Genomic DNA, 15,696 nt, shown 5'->3' on the forward strand with positions numbered 1-15,696 from the left:
GACTATGATGAGGCCTAATAGAAAGCAGTTGTTGTTGGGGGATTCCATCATAAGAGGTGTGGAGATGGACAATGGTGGTCTTGTGAGGTGTCTTCCCGGAGCTACTGCTCACAGAGACAGGAGACGTATCTGTAATATTGTTAAGCAAGCAAAGCAGGAAGGGGAATTGGATGTACTTTTCCATTTAGGGACAAATGACTTGGCTTGCAATGAGGTTTCAGAGGTTAAGGAAGTTTTTAGTGTTTTTGCCAATGATATACGGCAGGTTGCTTCCACACTGTCATTCTCTGAAGTTCTGCCTGTGCATAACACTCAGAATGACAGGCGGATGCGTATTAGGGACTTTAACTTGTGGCTTGGTGAATGGTGTCGGGAGAAAGGATTTGGCTTTATTGCTCATGGTAGCTCTGTTTGGAACGGAAATAAACTGTACAAAAAAGATGGTTTGCATCTTTCTCAAAAGGGAACAAATGTTCTCAGTGAGCAGTTCAGAGGTTTTGCTAAGATGTATTTAAACTAGGAGGGGGGGGGGGGCAAAAGGGTGATAAAACATCAATCCAATTGTCCCCCAAAACAAGGACAGAAGGTGCCTGTAGCAAGTGTGTTAAAAAATGATAAGCTTAGAGTCATGTCTACAAATGCTCGCAGTTTAGGGAATAAGATCCATGAACTTGTGGCAATAATGGCAACTGATAGTGTAGATTTAGTCGCTGTTATTGAGACATGGTATAATGAAAAAAATGACTGGGACATAGCAATACCAGGGTACTCTTTATATAGAAAAGACAGGGAAGGCAAGAAAGGGGGAGGAGTGGCCCTGTATGTGAAGGATAGCATAAAATCTAGCCTAATAAAGGTTAGTGAGACGAACATAGAGTCCATTTGGGTTACGTTAGAATTTGGTAATCACACAGTAGTTCGTGTAGGTGTGATTTATAGGCCCCCAGGACAAATTGAAGAGTTAGATAATCTACTAGTTGAAGAAATAGCTAAAATGACAATGAAGGGGGAAGTTATCACCATGGGTGACTTTAATCTTCCTGATGTGAATTGGAAAACAAAAATAGCTACTTGTGCCAGAAGCACACAAATTCTAAACTCCCTACTGGGATTGTCTCTAAAACAAGTCGTTGAGGAGCCAACTCGTAAAGAGGCCATACTAGATTTAGTGTTAACAAATGGAGATTTGGTATCAGATATTACTGTAGGTGAAAGTTTAGGATCCAGTGATCATCAGTCAGTGTGGTTTAATATAAGAACAGTGACTGAGTCACACCACACAAAAACAAAAGTTTTAGACTTTAGAAAAACAGACTTTTCTAAAATTAGAATATGTGTAAAGGAGTCATTATCAGACTGGAGCAACTTAAATGGAGTCCAAAATAAATGGGATTATTTAAAAGCTGCACTACTGAAGGCAACAGAAAATTGCATTAGGCTTGTCAGTAAAAGCAAAAAATTCAAGAAACCACTGTGGTACTCCGCAGATGTGGCCAAAATAGTAAAAAACAAAAAGTTAGCATTTAGTAATTATAAAAAAAACCAGAGTGAGGAAGACAGAATGACCTATAAGATTAGGCAGAAAGAGGCTAAGCAAGTTATAAGAGCTTCCAAATCACACACAGAAGAGAAAATAGCACAGTCAGTAAAAAAGGGGGACAAAACTTTTTTTAGATACATAAATGAGAAAAGAAAAGTAAAACAAGGATTAGTTAGATTAAAAACAAAAGAAGGAAGGTATGTAGATGAGGATAAAGGTCTAGCTGACTGCCTCAATGAATATTTTTGTTCGGTATTTACAGCTGAAAATGAAGGAAAGGGACCTCTGTTAAAAAAAAGGATAAATGAGTCATTTATTACACGTGAGTTTACAGAGGAAGAAGTTCTATTTCAACTGTCAAAAGTAAAGACAAATAAGTAAATGGGACCTGATGGAATACACCCAAAGCTATTAAAAGAGCTTAGTGGTGTACTAGCAAAACCATTAACATATTTATTTAACCAATCATTGTTAACAGGAGTAGTCCCAGAAGATTTGGAAGTTAGCGAATGTTGTGCCCATTCACAAGAAAGGTAATAGGGAGGAGTCGGGCAACTATAGGCCAGTAAACTTTACTTCAGTAGTGGGGAAAGTGATGGAAACCATGTTAAAGGATAGGATTGTTGAACATCTAAAAACACATGGATTTCAAGATCAGAGACAACATGGGTTTACTTCAGGGAGATCATGCCAAACTAATCTTATTGATTTTTTTGATTGGGTAACTAAAATTATAGATCAGGGTGGTGCAGTAGACATTGCTTACCTAGATTTCAGTAAGGCTTTTGACACTGTTGCACATAGAAGGCTTATCAATAAACTGCAATCTTTGAGTTTGGATTCCAATATTGTTGAATGGGTAAGGCAGTGGCTGAGTGGCAGGCAACAGAGGGTTGTAGTCAATGGAGTATATTCGAAGCTTGGGCTTGTCACCAGTGGGGTACCTCAGGGATCTGTACTTGGACCCATTCTCTTAAATATTTTTATTAGTGATATTGCAGAAGGTCTTGATGGTAAGGTGTGTCTTTTTGCGGATGATACTAAGATATGTAACAGGGTTGATGTTCCAGGAGGGATAAGCCAAATGGCAAATGATTAAGGTAAACTAGAAAAATGGTCAGAGTTGTGGCAACTGACATTTAATGTGGATAAGTGTAAGATAATGCATCTTGGACGTAAAAACCCAAGGGCAGAGTACAGAATATTTGATAGAGTTTTAACCTCAACATCTGAGGAAAGGGATTTAGGGGTGATTATTTCTGAGGACTTAAAGGTAGGCAGACAATGTAATAGAGCAGCAGGAAATGCTAGTAGAATGCTTGGTTGTATATGGAGAGGTATTAGCAGTAGAAAGAGGGAAGTGCTCATGCCATTGTACAGAACACTGGTGAGACCTCACTTGGAGTACTGTACACAGTACTGGAGACCATATCTTCAGAAGGATATTGATACCTTAGAGAGAGTTCAAAGAAGGGCTACTAAACTGGTTCATGGATTGCAGGATAAAACTTACCAGGAAAGGTTAAAGGATCTTAACATGTATAGCTTGGTGGAAAGACGAGACAGGGGGTATATGATAGAAACATTTAAATACATAAAGGGAATCAACACAGTAAAAGAGGAGACTATATTTAAAAGAAGAAAAACTACCACAACCAGAGGACATAGTCTAAAATTAGAAGGACAAAGGTTTAAAAATAATATCAGGAAGTATTACTTTACTGAGAGGGTAGTGGATGCATGGAATAGCCTTCCAGCTGAAGTGGTAGAGGTTAACACAGTAAAGGAGTTTAAGCATGCGTGGGATAGGCATAAGGCTATCCTAACTATAAGATAATGCCAGGGACTAATGAAAGTATTTAGAAAACTGGGCAGACTAGATGGGCCGAATGGTTCTTATCTGCCGTCACATTCTATGTTTCTATGTTTCTATGTAAGTGTATATTCTCTTCTTCTGACCTCTTATACACATATGAAAGGTAGCATAACCTTCATACTAGTAAAATGTTGGATGGTGATGTGCAAGAGTGAAATGATATCCTTTCAACACTGTTTCTGGTTGAATAATGTCCTTTACTGTCTGATAATAAACAAACGAACAAAAAAAAATATCTACGGTTGCTGTATTTTTCATGCAGAGATAGCATTTCTGTTTGTACTGTTCTTATGGCTGGGGACATTCTGATATGTGAATGGAAGTTATCTTGCTAATGGCATAAGTGAGCCAAAAGTTGTTTTCTCATATTCTCTATTTAGACTTTTAAGAAATATGTTTTGTTCAAAGAATACATTTTATTTTTAAATAATACATATATGTATATCATAAATATGATTTATTAGACTCTGATGCTGTATTTTTCATGTTACTATGAAGTTATATCAAAAATACTATTACTAACATTGTAGCAGAAAAAAAAAAAAAAAGCTCCCAACAGGGGCAAAATCAATCCATATGAAATCACAGTAGCAGCATCACCATTATCTCTCTACTAGATGGCGATGCAGTTCCATAGGAGTCACAAAACCAGTTCTTTTGAGAATGTGCTTACATTTTGTGAGACAACATGCAATATCTTACTAGGTGAGCAGTGCCATTTTAATTAACCCCTTCGTTGTTGAAAGCAGAACACAGCATGCTGCACTGCTCTCTTTCATGGTATTCAGAATTAAATAAAACATGTTAAAATAATGCATGTTGAAGTCTGTAAGAAACCAACGTAACTATTGAATATCAAATGTATATATGTTTATTGATAAAAAAAAAAATGGGGGTCTACACAACCCAATTATTAACCAGGGAAAGGCTGGCAATAACTTTATCCCCTTCTCCAGGCCTAAGGTGGAGGGAAAATTAACTGTGTAGAGGACAGAAAAGTGGTCCCTACATCATGAAAATAGCCCAGCCAAATCATTTATCATAGACAAATCATTACCCTAAACAGCCTAGCAAAATCATTTGTTTATGAAAACAAAAATAGATATAGTCTTCGGCTGATTGACTGAATGGCTCTTCAAGGAGTTTTTTTTTTTTTCATATTTCTCTGCTGGCTTAAACTACCTTCAGTACACTATGGCTAAAGATCACTAAAAGGCAAATCTCACTCCTATGAGGTGTGTCTGGTAATGTGTATAATAACAGGGAAAAGCTAGTTAAAAGAAGTGCTGTGTAGGCCCCTGGTACAAGGTGAAGGAATGTATGCCAAGTGTGACAGGAAATAAGTTGGAGGTTTTTCCAAGCTGCTTTCATTATAATATCGATTTTCTTCCAAATATATAAAAGTTTACTTAATAGGGGAAAAATCTCCAATGTCCAGTTAAGCTATATTTGCTCAAATTTGTATATATACAAATTTGAGATATATATATATATATATATATATATATATATATATATATATATATATATTTATACCTCTTTATTTAATAATTCATGTGCACCCCTCTCATACGTCTCTATGCCTACAATACAGGCCCCAACATAGTCACGAATATTTCACCCCTTACAAGCATTGGATTACCTATAGACACACTGCTCCACACCTTTCACATACTTAAAATCCCTGACACACACTCAACATCCCTGACATATACCGTACATCACTAACACACAGTATATCCCTGTCACAGACAATACATCCTTGACACTCACATACATCCCTGACACACAAACAGCATCCCTGACACACAAACAGCATCCCTGACACACGCTCAACGTCCCTGATACACAGAGTACATCCCATACACACGATTGGTCACTTCCAATATGCTAGATCCCTTACACACACAACATGACACAAAAACAGCTCACTCTACACATACACAATACCACAATTATCTACCAAACACATGCACGGTACTCTCCCCTAACCTTTTTGTTCTCTGGTATCCCACTAATGGAGACACTAGAGACAAGTCACAAGCAACCCCGCGGTTGCAGGGGTCGCAGCTGCGACCGGGCCCATTATACCAGGGGGCCCGGTCGCTCTGTCAACCCCTGCTGACAGGACTGCCTCCCTTTGCAAAACTGCTATTCAGTATATTGCCAGTTCGGCAATATACTAAATAGCTATTATCCTACCTCAGTAAGGGGCAGAGTGGGATGCAGATGGATTATCCCGCTATCTTCATTGTTTGTATGTGCCGCGGAGGCACATCTATTACACATGCAGGAACGCAATGCCTTCCCCTCAATTCTTCCTAGGTGGAGTTCTGGCAGAGCTGCCTCCTACCCTGCCTGCAGACAGGGGCGGACTGAGAACCCTCAGGGGCCCCGGGCAAAATAAATCAAGGGCCCCTTACAGGCCCCACCCATACTCCGCAGCAAGCGCCACCCATGTCCCGCCTCCATGCACCGCCTCCAGCCACACCCTACACAATCTTTAGACACAAGGAACAAAAGTGCAATAATCCCTTCAAGGCCCCAGTAGAGACCACAATGGGCCATGGAGGGGGGTCTTTCTAGCAGAGGCTATCTCAGTGTCCTTTAGAAAGTGTGTTGGAAAGAATCCCCTCCAGGCCCTATTAGAGACTACAATGGAGTCTAATAGGCTTGGAAGGGGGTCTTTCTAACAGAGGCCATCTCAGTGTCCCTGCTGGAAACAGTCGCCTCCAGGCCCCAGTAGAGACTACAATTGAGGGCTAATGGGCCATGGAGGGGGGGAGCATTCTAGCAGAGGCTATCTCAGTGTCCTTTAGAGAGTGTGTTAGAAAGAATTTCCTCCAGGTCCCATTAGAGACTACAATGGAGTCTAATGGGGCCTGGAGGGGGGTCTCTCCAACACTCTGGTTCCTATTCACAATATAGCAACACAACATAGCTGATACCTAGGCCAAGTTGGCTCCTCTTACCTTAATTACTGTTGCTGACTGGCAGTCTGTGGGCTTGCTGGAAGGCTGTGGGCTTACTGGCTGCGGCTGGCAGGCTGTGGGCTTGCTGGCAGGCTGTGGGCTTGCTGGCTACTGCCGGCAGGCTGTGGGCTTGCTGGCTGCGGCTGGTAGGCTGTGGGCTTGCTGGAAGGCTGTGGGCTTACTGGCTGCGGCTGGCAGGCTGTGGGCTTGCTGGCAGGCTGTGGGCTTGCTGGCTACTTCCGGCAGGCTGTGGGCTTGCTGGCTGCGGCTGGCAGGCTGTGGGCTTGCTGGCTGCGGCTGGCAGGCTGTGGCTTGCTGGCTGTGGCTTGCTGGCTGGCAGGCTGTGGCTTGCTGGCTGCGGTTGGCAGGCTGTGGGTTTGCTGGCTTTAAGCCTAACTGGTGGCCTGTAGGCTGGCTGGCTGTCTACTGGCCAGCCTGTGGGCTGGCTGGCCTGTGGGTTGGCTGGCTTGCTGGCTACTGGGGCACTCGTAGATTATTTAAAGAAATAATCCATGCACAATAACCACTACTACTCTGTGTAGTCGTTATGGTGCCAGGAGGGCCGGGCCCCCCTCCCAGAGTAAGTAGTCAAACCGTTTAAGAACAGTTTGACAACTTACCTGGGGTCTGCTGGGATATGAGGCTGTAGTAGGGTATAGGAGCAGTGGTGCAATGTGTAAGGGGTGCAGTGTGTGTGAAAGGTTCAGTGTGTGTGTGAGGGGGTGTAGTGTGTGAATGTGTAGGGTGTGTGGGGCAATGTGTGTACGAGGGGGCTGTGTATGTGTGTGGCAATGTTAGTATGGGGGGCTGTGTGTGTATGGGTGGGCAGTGTATGTGTGTGTGTGTGAGGCAATGTGTATGGTGTGTGTGGGGGCAGTGTGTGTGTATGGGGGGCAGTGTGTGAATGTGTATGGTGTGTGGGGGCAGTGTGTTTATGGGGCTAAAGTTCACTCTCACCACAGCGACCACCAGGAATACCTGGTGGTCACAGTGTTGAGAGTGAACTCTAGCCCGTAGCTCCAGGGCTAGAGTTTACTCTCGCAAGAGCCGTAACGTTGCCGTGGTAACCGCGGCAACGATCTGTGCTCGCGCAAGAAGGACCCAGAGGAGCTGCAGGCTGAGCTCCTGGGTCCTCTCTTCCTCCCTCCCCTGCCGGCTACCCGCACGGTGCCTGCGGACAGGGGAGGGGGCAATTGCCCTCCTCTTACTCCCCCCTCCCCCTCTTCTTACCCCCCTCCCCCTCTTCTTACCCCCTTCTTACTCCCACTCTCTTCTTACCCCCCTTCTTACTCCCCCTCTTCTTACTCCCCCCCTCTTCTTACTCCCCCTCCCCCTCTTCTTACTCCCCCCTCTTCTTAACCCCTCCCCCCTCTTCTTAACCCCTCCCCGCTCTTCTTACCCCCCTCCCCCCTCTTCTTACTCCCCCTTCCTCTTTTTACTCCCCCTCCCCTCTTCTTACCCCCTTTACTCCCCCCCCCTCTCTTCTTACTCTCCCCTCTTCTTACCCCCTCCCCCCTCTTCTTACTCTCCCCTCCCCCTCTTCTTACTCCCCCCTTCCTCTTTTACTCCCCCCTCCCCCTCTTCTTACCCCCTTCTTACTCCCCCCTCCCTTCTTACCCCCTCTCTCTCTTCTTACCCCCTCCCTCTTCTTACCCCCTCCCTCCTCTTACCCCCCTCCCTCTCTCTTTTTACCCCCCTACTCCCCTCTCTCTTTTTACCCCCCTCCCTCTCTCTTTTTACCCCCCTCCCTCTCTCTTTTAACCCCCCCTCTCTCTTTTAACCTCCCCTCCCTCTCTCTTTTAACAACCCCCCTCTCTCTTTTAACCCCCCCTCCCTCTTTTAACCCCCCTCCCTCTCTCTTTTAACCCCCCTCCCTCTTTTAAACCCCCCTCCTCTCTCTTTTAACCCCCTCCCTCTCTCTTTTAACCCATCTCTTTTAACAACCCCCCTCTCTCTTTTAACCCCCCTCCCTCTCTCTTTTAACCCCCCCTCCCTCTCTCTTTTAACCCCCCCTCTCTTTTAACCCCCCCTCCCTCTCTCTTTTAACCCCCCCTCTCTTTTAACCCCTCCCTCTCTCTTTTAACCCCCCCTCCCTCTCTCTTTTACCCCCCCTCTCTCTTTTACCCCCCCTCTCTCTTTTTTAACTCCCCCCCTCCCTCCCTCTCTCTTTTTACCCCCTCCCCGTAGCGTGGCCGAGCTGCTCTGCGTCCGCGGTGCCGGCCGGATTGATAGGAAGGTGCACACACACTGAGTGTGCACCTTCCTGTCAGTCCGGCCGGGTACAGGAAACAGAAACTCCTGTTCCGCGTGGAACAGGAGTTTCTGTTTCCTGTACCCGGCCGGACTGACAGGAAGGTGCACACTCAGTGTGTGTGCACCTTCCTATCACTCCGGCCGGCACCGCGGACGCAGAGCAGCTCGGCCACGCTACGGGGAGGGGAGGTGAGAAGCTGCAGCCGCCTGAGCGCTCTTAAGAGAGCGCTCAGGCGGCTGCAGCATTTAAAGGGGCGGCCGGGCCCCCTGAGGGCGGGCCCCCCTCCCGGCCGGGCCCTCGGACCATGTCCGAAGTGCCCGACCGGTCAGTCCGCCCCTGCCTGCAGAGCCCCTCCCTCAGTTCCCAGGATGACAGCACTCAGACAGCACAGAGCAAGCCCAGCAGACCTGAGGCACCCAAAAAGCCCTGTCTTAGCCTGGAAAGTGGCACACAGGATTAAGGTGAGTGAAATACTCTACCTCACCTCTCCCTGCACACATCTGAGGCTGTCTCTTCCTGGCTCTACTTCTTTCTGTGTCTCACTTCCTTTCTGTCCCTCTCTACCTTTCTAGCTGTCTCTGGCTCTCCTTTCCTTGTGTCACTCTGTCTCTCTCTAGTGGTCTCTTGCTCTCCTTTCCTTGTGTCACTCTGTCTCTCTCTAGCTTTCTAGCTGTCTCAGTCTCTCCTTTCCTTGTGTCTCTGCTTGTCTCTCTCTAGCTTTCTAGCTGTCTCTGGCTCTCCTTTCCTTGTGTCACTTTCTCTGTCTCTCTAGTTTTATAGCTGAGACAGGCTATCCTTTCCTTGTGTGACTCTTTGTCTCTCTCTAGCTTTCTAGCTGTCTCAGGATCTCCTTTCCTTGTGTCACTCTCTATCTCCCCCCACTCTCTCTCTCTATTTCTTTCCATGTTTAGCTTTGCCTCCCTTTTCCTCTCTGTCTTTGACTGTCTCTGGCTCTCCTCTCTGTGTTCCTTTCTTCTCCTTCTCTGTCTCCTCTGGCACTCTCTATCTCCCTCTCTGTTTCTTTGTCTCCCTCTCAAACAGCCACAAAGACAATCACACTCAGCCAGCCCTCACACACCTACACAATCACACTCATCCAACTACACACATACATGCAGCAACAGTACAATCACACAAAGAAACCACACACATCTCAACCATGTGTATTGCTTAGTGGGGAGTGACGAGGAGCGAGAATAACGACAAGGTGGAGTGACAAGGGGGCCATTCTTTAATTCTTGCACAGGGGCCCAGCGGTCCCTAGGTACGCCCTGAAAGCAAACACAGTGCTGCACTTTATACAGGGCCTTATTCCCATGCAATAGCTCTTTAGCAGGACGCTGCGCATTGGGCTGCCCTGGAAGAGCATTGAAGTAACATGCTCACTTTGGGGGATGTGCTTGTCATTGGTGATGACACAACACACCCCCTGTCTGGCTCCAACCCCTACTAGTGGGTCTCTCTGATTAGAACTTTTTTTCCCAGCCCTGCCCTGGCCAGAATTTCATTGTTAGCCCCACGTGCATGTTATACTGAGAGAGAAATAATACCCAATTATATCATTTGTAACAGTGACACTTTACCACACAATATTTGGAGTTAATATGTTGGTTGTTTTGCAGTGGGTGCAGAATTTTAATGGAGCTGAAGGGTTATTGTAACATGGCTTGTAGTTAATACAGCAGATGTGGATTTTATCTAATATTCAGAAGTCAATCAAAGATTTGATGTCACAATGTGACTTATAGAACATATTAGGGTTGAAGGTTGAACATGTAGAATGGTATACTACTGGTTTTAGAAAGGGCTTAAAGGACCACTTTAAACATACTCGTTTTCCTGGCACTATAGTGCCCTGAGGGTGCCCCCACCCTCGGTGTCCCCCTCCCGCCAGGCTGGATGGAGAGAAAGGGGTTAAACTTACCTCTTTCTCCAGCGCCGGGCGGGGAGCTCTCCTCCTCCTCGGCTGAATGCGCATGCGCGGCAAGAGCCGCGCATGCGCATTAAGCCAGTCTCGTAGGAAAGCATTATCAGTGCTTTCCTATGGACGCTGGCGTCTTCTCACTGTGATTTTCACAGTGAGAAGCACGCAAGCGCCTCTAGCGGCTGTCAATGAGACAGCCACTAGAGGCTGGATTAACCCATTTATAAACATAGCAGTTTCTCAAAAACTGCTATGTTTATAGAAAAAAGGGTTAATCCTAGCTGGGTGCCTATAGTGGTGCTTTAAAGGGTTACTCCAACCACCATGACCACTTCTACCACCATGACTACTTCAAAAAGCAGGAGTCTAGGAGGTAAGTTGCACCACCTGCACATGTGACATAGGCACAAAACTCTGTTAAATGCATGCCTTTTTTGACTGATGGTATACCTACTAAATAGAGATTTTGATTGTTTATATATTTATTTTTATTGAATTATTTTTTGTTATTTTGGTCAGTGGAGTGTCTCTTTAAGTGTCTCATGGTCAGCAAGTTTAGAAATTTCATAATAATGGACAATGTATTAATATTAAACTATGTTACATTCCTGCTATTCTGACCTGTTTATACTGTGTGTGATACAGTGTGTACTGGGACCATGCCATAAACACTGCAAAGATAAGTACAATAACTTTCTGAACTGTCTTTTTTTTCTTCACCTTTGTTTCCTGTCTTTATTCAGGTTGAAGTGCGAAGGTAATAAAGCATATAGGGATAACTATTATTACATGTTATATAACACTTACCAAGTCTGCATTTTCATATATTTCCATATTATAGGGAATCGCTGAACTCGGTGTCATACTTAAACTTGAGCGACTTTGTAAATAAAAACAATATGTATGTTTCCTCTTAATTGACTAAAGCTTCTTCCACATTTGCCTCTATTAATGACCCCTTCTCAGATACATCTAATTTACAGTATCTGTAATACGGATGTAAATCAAATGTATGAGAAGTACCACTCCACTGCCCAACAAAATACAAAACTAAGTTTTAGTAGATATGACTCCAATGAAAACCTGCATATATTTAATAATGCATTTTGTACTTAGGTATATATCGTATATACTCGAGTATAAGCCGACCCGAATATAAGCCGAGGCCCCTAATTTTACCCCCCAAAACTGGGGAAACTTATTGACTCGAGTATAAGACTAGGGTGGGAAATGCAGCAGCTACTGGTAAACTTCTAAATAAAATTAGATCCTAAAAAAATTATATTAATTGAATATTTATTTACAGTGTGTGTAAATAATGAATGAAGTGTGTGTATATGAGTGCAGTGTGTATGACTGCAGTGTGTGTGTATGAGTGCAGTGTGTATGAGTGCAGTGTGTGTGTATGAGTGCAGTGTGTGTGTATGAGTGCAGTGTGTATGAGTGCAGTGTGTGTGTATGAGTGCAGTGTGTGTGTATGAGTGCAGTGTGTATGAGTGCAGTGTGTATGAGTGCAGTGTGTATGAGTGCAGTGTGTGTGTATGACTGCAGTGTGTGTATGACTGCAGTGTGTGTGTATAAGTGCAGTGTGTGTATGAATGCAGTGTGAGTGTATGAGTGCAGTGTGAGTGTATGAGTGCAGTGTGAGTGTATGAGTGCAGTGTGTGTGTATGAGTGCAGTGTGTATGAGTGCAGTGTGTGTGTATGAGTGCAGTGTGTGTCTATAAAAGCAGTGTGTGTGTGTGTGTATGACTGCAGTGTGTATGTATGACTGCAGTGTGTATGTATGACTGCAGTGTGTGTGTATGAATGCAGTGTGTGTGTATGAGTGCAGTGTGTGTGTATGAGTGCAGTGTGTGTGTATGAATGCAGTGTGTGTGTGTATGAGTGCAGTGTGTGTGTATGAGTGCAGTGTGTGTGTATGAGTGCAGTGTGTATGAGTGAATTCAGTGTGTGTGTGTGTGTATGAGTGCAGTGTGTGTGTGTGTGTGATGCAGAGCCTTGGTGGGGGGGTGGGCATTTTTCATATTTTTTTTTAATTATTATTTTAATAATTTTTATTTTTGTTATATTATTATAATTTTTTATATTATTATTATTTTATTTTATTATTTATATATTTATTTTCGTCCCCCCCCTCCCTGCTTGATACATGGCAGGGAGGGGGGCTCTCCTTCCCTGGTGGTCCAGTGGCATTGGCAGTTCAGTGGGGGGAGGAGGGGGGCTGGCTGAGAGTTTACTTACCTCTCCTGCAGCTCCCGCAGCTCCCTTCTCCTCTGCGCCGGTCCGTGCAGCTCCTCTGTCAGCTCACACTGTAAGTCTCGCGAGAGCCGCACTGTGACCCCGCGGCTCTCGCGATACTTACACTGGGAGCTGACCGAGGTGCTGAACGGACCGCCGCGGAGGAGGAGAGAGCTGCAGGAAAGGTAAGTAAACTCTCTGCCAGCCCCTGTCTGTATTATGGCAATGTAAATTGCCATAATACAGACACTGACTCGAGTATAAGCCGAGTTGGGGTTTTTCAGCACAAAAAATGTGCTGAAAAACTCGGCTTATACTCGAGTATATATGGTATATATATACGAAAACATCTCGCAGATCTCTTGTTCACTGCACAGGCAATTAAACTTACCTTTCTTTAATCGATTCCTCTTCTCTCCCTCTCTCAGGATCTGTTCTTCATTTCTTCCTGTTTGCTCTAGTTTTCTGTAAAACATAAAACAAAGCAGGGACTATTTGTCTTATGGAGGTTTCCTCCATAATTCTCACCTTTCCTCCGTGTTCCCGCAAAGCCTTCTTTCACTTTTCCCAAACGTCCTGTAATTTAGTTGACTATGGGGCCCTAGTCATCCCCCCACCCAAAACAAAAATTAATAAACCCCTACCTACCCCTCTCACCCTAAAAATAGTGAGGGGGAATAAAAGCACTAAGTACCTGTAAAAAAATAAAACTTACCATTTGATGTCTTCTTTTTTCTAAAATCTTCATTTTTCAGCCCCCAAAAAGGTCAAATAAAATTCCATAATACCCATCGAACCCGTCGAATAAAATAAAAAACCTGAGCACAAAAAAAATCTGAGGAAAAAGAAAAAAACAGACGCTAAAAAAATAAATCTATCTTCACCCATGGATGGCACGGCGCTGACTGAGCTCCGCAGGGCGGGAACAGCTTTATAAAGCCTTTCCACGCCCTGCAGTTAGGCTCAGAACGCTCTGGTTGGTTGGTTTAAGCCAACCAATCAGAGTGCTCTGACAGGTAAATGAAGAGACTGACAGGTAACCAACCAGAGCGCTCTGAGTAATTTTACACAGCGTGGGAAAGTTCTTTGGAATTTTCCCAAGCTGTGTAAAATGACTCAAAACAACACTCTAATTGGTTCGCTTGAAATCCAACCAATCAGAGTGCTCTGTGTCATTCAGTCTGCGCCGTGCCCTCCATGGGTGAAGATGGATAATTTTTTTTCGTCTGATTTTTTTTTTGCGCTCTAGTTTTTTATTTTATTTTTTACAAGTTCAATGGATTTATTTGGCCTTTTTGGGGGCTGGGGGGAAGTAACATTTTAATTTAGGTCCCCCACCCGCTGCTCAGGGGTGGGGGCCGGGGGCAGAGGACAAAAGGTCCCCCCCCTCATTGTTATATAGGGCTCCCACCCGCTGCTCAGGTGTGGGTGCCGAGGGGGAGGACAATAGGTCCCCCTTCATTCTCATTTAGGGCCCCCACCCAGCACTCAGGGGTGGGGGTCGAGGGGGGGAAGGCAAAAGGTCATCCCTCATTGTTATTTAGGACCAGAGGTGGGGGCCAAAGTGGGAGGACAATAGGTGCCCCCCCTCATTCTTATTTAGGGCCCCCACCCGCCGCTTGAGGGTGGGCCAAAGGGAGAGGACAATAGGTGCCCCCCCTCATTCTTATTTAGGGCCCCCACCCGCCACTCAGGGGTGGGGGGCGAGGGGGGGAAGGCAAAAGGTCACCCCTCATTGTTATTTAGGACCATGGGTGGGGGCCAAAGTGGGAGGACAATAGGTGCCCCCCCTCATTCTTATTTATGGCCCACACCCGCCGCTCAGAAGTTGGGGCCAGGGGGGAGGACAATAGGTCCCCCTCTCATTTTTATTTAGGGCTCCCACTTGCCACTCAGGGGTGGGGGGGGAGAACAATAGGTCCCCCCCTTCTTCTCATTTAGGGCCCCCACCCGGCACTCGGGGGGGGGAGCTGGGGGGAGGACATAGTATACATATTATATGTGTGTATGTTAAAAAAAAAAAAACAACAAAAGTTGTTGAAGTAAAAAGTGTCAAATTACTTTATATGCATATATACTTTTGTGTGGCAATATTGCGTTGATTGTTATTAAACTCAAAAGAAAAGCATTTGGTAGATAATATATAAATATATACCACAAGAGGAAAACAAAATGGAAATATGTAAAATAAATAAACACTATAAAAGAGAAATACTACTTTAGCGCAAAATGATTCCAATAGAATGGGTGACTCACTGAATTATAATAAAAAACAACTATAAAAGAAGGAGTAGTGCTATCAATATAATCTTTATGTAAAAAACTTTTACACATGTATTAAAACTTCAAAACAATAATTACAACGTAGAACAACATTGTATAATGGATATAGCCCAATCTACGCTATATAAATAGCTATATATGTGTGTGTGTGTGTGTGTGTAAAAAAAAAAAATATATATATATATATATATAAGAAAAAAATATAATTATCCTGAAGAAAGTCCTATATACAGCACTGAAAACGTTGATCGTGTTTTTAAAGTTTTGAAATAAAGGTTGGACTTTTTAACCCCGTGAGTGCTGCTACCTCTTTGGACAAATATATAATATATATATATATATATATATATATATATATATATATATATATATATATATATATATATATATATATATATATATATATATATATATTTAAACGTATATATACATATATTTGTCCAAAGAGGTAGCAGAGGTACATATACACATATATAAAAGTATATTGTTATTTTGGACCCCACCTGCCGCTCAGGAATGGGGGCGGGGGTAGGACAATATGTCCATCCCCCCATTCTCATTTAGGGCCCGTGGGGGCTGGGGGGGAAAGACAATAGGTCCCCCCTC

The sequence above is a fragment of the Pelobates fuscus genome, chromosome 6 (genome assembly GCF_036172605.1).
Source record: "Pelobates fuscus isolate aPelFus1 chromosome 6, aPelFus1.pri, whole genome shotgun sequence".
Lineage (NCBI taxonomy): Eukaryota > Metazoa > Chordata > Amphibia > Anura > Pelobatidae > Pelobates > Pelobates fuscus.